At 40.3% G+C, this 5,867-nt stretch overlaps 1 non-coding gene across 1 annotated transcript; it reads left to right on the top strand.

Moving 5' to 3' along the window:
• Positions 1–5,470: 5,470 nt before the first annotated feature.
• On the top strand, positions 5,471–5,577 carry LOC120269612. Its single transcript, XR_005539258.1, has one exon. It is a non-coding gene; the product is annotated as a small nucleolar RNA R71 (small nucleolar RNA).
• The last annotated feature ends 290 nt before the right edge of the window (positions 5,578–5,867 follow it).

Raw genomic sequence — 5,867 nt, 5'->3', positions numbered from 1 at the left:
TTTTTTATATTTATGATCAATGTGACTCAATATATAAATAGGCCTTTTGTTTAATTAAATCTTGAGAAAGAGTGATTTTTAGATACTCTCAAATTAATTCATCATAGAATGAGTGGAATATATTATTTGGATTTTAGCATAAGAGTAATTTAATTTGAAAGTAAATTAAGAAATGAGAAGCAAAAAAATATGGAGCCACATCCGGAATTATATATATATATATATAAAAAGTAAACCAACATTGTTTACCATTGATTTTAACCATAAGACAATCACTTACACTTTTTTATGGAAACATGCAGGTAAATACTAGTTTTGCTAAAAGATAGCAACAAGTTCCATCTTTTACAAAGGTAAGATAATGTTATATCTTTGATCAGTTACATGTTCCCATCATATTGTTCAAGATTTGTTGGTTATGGATTAATATGATTAATTTAGATATTTATAACCAATCGTTCTTTACAAATTATTTTTTAAGTATTAAATATATCTAAATATAAATTGGTTATTGACAAGGTCCCCTTGCGTATATCCCGCAAGTGCACGGGTTTGTCGAAGTAATAATCCCTAGTGAGCGGGTATCGAATCCACATGGAGTAGGGAATAAAAATACTTAATTCAATTCTTAGCTATGTGAAAGATCAATGATAATGAGTGTGATAATGATTCAATTCTCAACAATAAAAGCAACAAGAAAGGTAGCAAAAGTAAAGAAGGGGGTAAGGCAATCGATAAAGATGTAGGATAATTGTTTCATGTGCAAGAACCCTCTATTATGCTTCCTAATCAATGCAATGGTGAGTCGTGGAAATCCTTAATTACATAGTCCCAAATCTAAGGTCAACTATGCCTAACTCTATACATGTCCCGGAGGAAAAATCGAACAATCTCAACACCTCGCACTCGCATAGAGTTGCAATGAGCTCTAGGGATTCCAAGTGATAAATCTCTTCCTAATAATAGACCTAACCCTTTGGTCCAGGTGGAAGGTCCCTAACCACAATTAAGGCCTAGATACTAAGATCACCACAACGCTACACTCCGTTGCATGCGCAACTAAGCCCCAACAGAAGTTCATCCCATAGACCATTCACTCTATTATAGCCTCAAAGAACTCGAGGAACAGAGGTAGAATCTATCACAATGGAGGTGAAAGGGGATGCTCCTGTACCTCATGACTCACCCTCTCAACCCTCTCCAACCTAGCTTTGTCTAACGCTCGTTGTGTGTCACTCACTCACAAGGTTACCAACAAGAACTCTCAACCCTAGTGTCACTCTAGGGGAAATATTCATACAATCAAGAATTCAAGGTTGGAACTCACAATAAACATCAATTTATTGAAAGCATAATAAAGAGGTTCAAAGAAACAAATACATCCTAGGGTTCACAATACCCGAGTACCCACTAGGGGTTTAGCTCTCCATGGAGCTAAGTACAATCAAAGAAATAGAATGTAAAAGCAATAAATCCATAAGGAAACCCCCTCGATAGTCGTGTCGATGGTCTTGTGGAAAGTCCCCTACTCGTCGTCCAAGGATTCCCTGGTCCGGTATAGGATACGCCTCGACGGAAGCATCCCTACCAACCTTCTCCCTAAGGAATGACGATGTCAGAGCCGTACAACCTCTCCAAAACCTTGGCCAATACCCCTCGAAACCCTAGCCGAAGCACACTCTCAAGTTGTGGAAAAGATGGAGAAAAGAATACCAAAATCGGGGCTGAATCAGCTTTAAATAGGGTTCGAATCAGGTGACTACACGGGCGTGGATGCTCCACTCGCCCGTGCGGAATTTGCACACGGGCGTGGATAATTTCCACACGCCCATGTGGATTCTCTGTTTCTCTGGTTTCCCAGCCGGCTATAAACAATGCTGCTATAGTACATACTACAATGTTACTGCAATGCTCTGCTATAGTATTTGAAGTGAATAGCTTCCTAATTCCATACTTTCATCAGGGTAATGCAAATTGGCACACGTTCACGTCGTGGATCACTTGCTTCTTCAATGGTGTACACGTTGGTGAAACTCTTGTTTTATGTGCGTAAGTCGGAATGCTCGAGTGTGACTGCTTTGTGCCCCTCCAAATGGATGTGCCAACTCGAATACGAGGAGGTTGGCACACACTCTAGCATCTCAAATCAACCTATGTCTTCGCGTTTGAACCTTAGCAAGATTTCCTTCAAAATCGGTACATTGTGATCCACATTGGCCTATTTCCTTCATACTCGGCCTCACAACACTACCTGCATAAAAGTAACATAAAAAACACACATATTAGTGTAAAAACCCGAGAAAAGTAATGCTCAACATAAGGAATGAATGCTTCGCATTCAGTATCGACTAGCACTTACTCGATTATTGTAGTACAATATCATGATAGGGTTCCTTTATTTTTAAATTATTGAAAAGATATTATATCTTAGTGATTTAATTTATTTATTTATTTATATTTGCATAAAGTTATTATCTAATAACTAATTTGAAAGCGATTATAACATCATGACAAGGTTCCTTTATTTATATTCTCGAAAAACTATTATATCTTAGTGATTTAGTTTCTTTTTTTCTGTATGAAATTATTGACATGTGGGTGTTTCATGTATTACTAATAAGTATGTTTTCCCAAATAGACGATAAACCTTGATATTACATGCTCATTCTTAATGTATATAAAATAAAGTTTAAAAAGAAGTAATGTTCATATGGTACAGGAGACCAACGACAACAACACTGATAACAAAGGCATTGTAGAAATTGGAATGTCTCTTAATAAGTCTTGGAGAAATCTTCCTACAAGATCATGCATAGAATATTTTAATGGAGTTGAAAAATTTCTTGATTTTGCATTTGATCATGTGAAAGATGAACACAAGAAAATTAATTGTCCTTGTGTGGATCATGCTGCAATAGATATCGACTAATTAGAGAAGAGGACCACATCCATTTATTACGTAGATGAATTATGCCGACTTATAACTTTTTAGTATTTGTCACGGAGAGGAAGATAGTGATGGTGAATACACTGATGAGTTGGTTAATAAGGAGAAGTACATGAGGTGAATATGAAAAAAGTTCATGATATGGTTGATATGATTGCAGATATCTATCCACACGTAGTAGATGAAAGAGAACACAATCCTAATAACCCTCAAGAACACAATCCATGGGTGTGTGACGATCGCATGGTCATTCGCAGGCGGCCGCACGCCACGTGCCTTCTATGGATGAGCGTCAAGAAATACCCACTGCAGGCGTGGAAATTCTACACGCGCGTGTTTTCTCCTGGATGACTTAGAAAAATCTCGTAGGCTCGCGAATATTCCTCGAACATGTTTTGCACACTCGAGCCTCGCCTATTATGCAAATTTTACCAGTGAAAAACACGAAATGAACCCAAACGACCAAACTTTCGCCAATTTCTAAAAAACCCCACGATGACTTTAAAAACCCACAATAAAATTGCAACACAAGCAACTAAAAATTCAGACATCAACACTTAACAATTTATTTATGCAAACGAGCTAAACTAAAAGATAAGAAAACAGTAAAAACTTGGGTTGCCTCCCAAGAAGCACTTGTTTAACGTCACTAAGCTTGACGTACCTTGTCTTACCTCACGGGGGTTTATGAATGAAAGTTGCCCTCTTACCCATGACTTAGAAACATGATGTGCAAAAGTCTCTTGAGGGTAGGGGGTGTATTATCGGTGACATCTCCTAGCCCTCTTCATTTTCCAGAGCACCTTCATCAATATCCCCGGGGTAGATGTTACCTCCTCAGTCGACCCAAGCATAATTACTTCTTCATTGCTCTCCTCTTGGTCGAACAAACCTTCATATGGATCCGGGTTAAACATTTCCCGCATGTATTCATCAACAAGCTCATCGATGAGTGTCTAGGAAATACAAAGTGTCATCAAAATTGAGAGAATGCCGCATGGCTTCCAGAAGGCGATAAGTGAGTTTGTCATCTCCAACTCTCAATGTGAGCTCTCCACGTCCATGTCAATCAATGCTTTGGAAGTTCACAAGCACGGTCTCCCAAGTATCAATGTTACATCCACATCCTCATCGACATCTAGCACTACGAAGTCAACCGAAAAAATGTACTTGTCCACCTTGACATGCACGTCTTCAATGATGCTTCTCGGATGTCGCACCGTTCGGTCCGCCAATTGTAAAGTCATCCGAGTAGGCCTACGCTCTCCCAAGCCTAGCTTTTGGAAAAAAGTCTATGGCATGACGTTGATACTTTCCCCTGAATCCGCCAGTGCCATTTCTTAACCTAAGTTGCCGATGTTACACAGAATAATGAAGCTTCCCAGGTCTTTCTTCTTGTTCGCCATGTTCTTTTGCAGCACCGCCGAGCATGAAGCATCTAACACCACTGAAGCACTCTCCTCCAACTTCCTCTTGTTGGTCAACAAGTCTTTCAGGAACTTCGCATATTAGGCATTTGAGCTAATGCCTCTACAAAGGAATGTTGATGTGGAGTTGCTTGAATAAACTCAGGAACTTCTTATACTGTTCATCCCTTGGTCATTTTTTAATCTAGAGGGATAAGGGATTCTTGGCTTGAAAGGTGGGGATGCCACATTTTTCTCTTTCTTCGCTCCCTCCTCAACCCCTATAACCTCGGGTGCGTGTTCTTTCGGCTTCTCACTCGGAAGCCTCCCTTCAACCTCACGACCACTTCTCAAACTGATCGTCTTCACATGTTCTCTAGGGTTGGTTTTCGTATTGCTTGGTAAACTTCCATGTGGCCTTTCGGAGAGAGACTTCGCAATTTGCCCCACCTGATTTTCAAGGTTGTGCAAAGAGGCGGTGTGATTACGAAGTGTAGGCTCGACTGATTCAAACCGTGTATTTGCAGATTGAACAAATCTAGCCAAGTGCTTCTCTAAATCTGTCATTCGGGTTTCCAAGCCTGAAATTCTGTTTTCCACTTGGGGGGCTTGTTGTTGTTGGAAACCCGGTGGCCCCATGCCCTTTTGTGGTCCTTGATTACTCCTTGAAAAGTTAGGATGATTCTTCCAACCTGAATTGTAAGTATTGCTATATGGGTTTCCTTAAGGTCTCATGCCATTACCTACAAAGTCAACATTTTCCACTGAAGAAACATCACCAATCGAGATCGGGCAATCGGAGGGAGCATGTCCTCCACCACAACCAGTGCAATTGGTCACGGCCACAACTCTATTTGAAGCTATGAGATCTAGCTTCTTACTCAGACTCTCTACTTGCGCCGCCAATGAGGTTACCGCATCAATTTCATGGATACCGGCCACCTTTTTCTTCTCTCTAGCATTCCATTCGTAACTATTTAACCCCATTTCCTCAATTAATTGATGAGCCTCATCAGGGTTTTTGCTACTTAAGGTACCTCCTACTGCCGCATCTAAGAGTTACCTTGTACTCGGGTTCAAACCATTGTAGAAGGTTTGAGCAATCATCCACTCCGGGAATCCGTGTTGCGGACACTTTCTCAGGAGCTCCATGAACCTTTCCCATGTTTCGAATAGAGACTCCAATTCCAACTGAACAAAGGACGAGATCTCATTCCTAAGCTTTGCTGATTATCCAGGGAGGGAAATAGCAGGGGTAGAAAAAGCTTCTACCATCTCCTCCCATGTAGTGATTGATGCTCTAGATAATGAGTATAGCCATCGCTCGCTTTCCCCTTCAAGGAAAATGGGAGGCTCTCAATTTGATGGCATCATCCGTAACCCCATTTATCTTGACATGTCGCACACCTCGAAAAAGCTCTCTATATGACTATTTGGATCCTCATCGGCCAAACCGTTAAATTGTGCGGACTGCTGCAGCATATGAATGAATGCCGACTTTAGCTCGAAGTTTA

Source organism: Dioscorea cayenensis, chromosome 9 (genome assembly GCF_009730915.1).
Source record: "Dioscorea cayenensis subsp. rotundata cultivar TDr96_F1 chromosome 9, TDr96_F1_v2_PseudoChromosome.rev07_lg8_w22 25.fasta, whole genome shotgun sequence".
NCBI classification, from domain to species: domain Eukaryota; kingdom Viridiplantae; phylum Streptophyta; class Magnoliopsida; order Dioscoreales; family Dioscoreaceae; genus Dioscorea; species Dioscorea cayenensis.
This window is presented reverse-complemented; position numbering and strand designations above follow the sequence as displayed.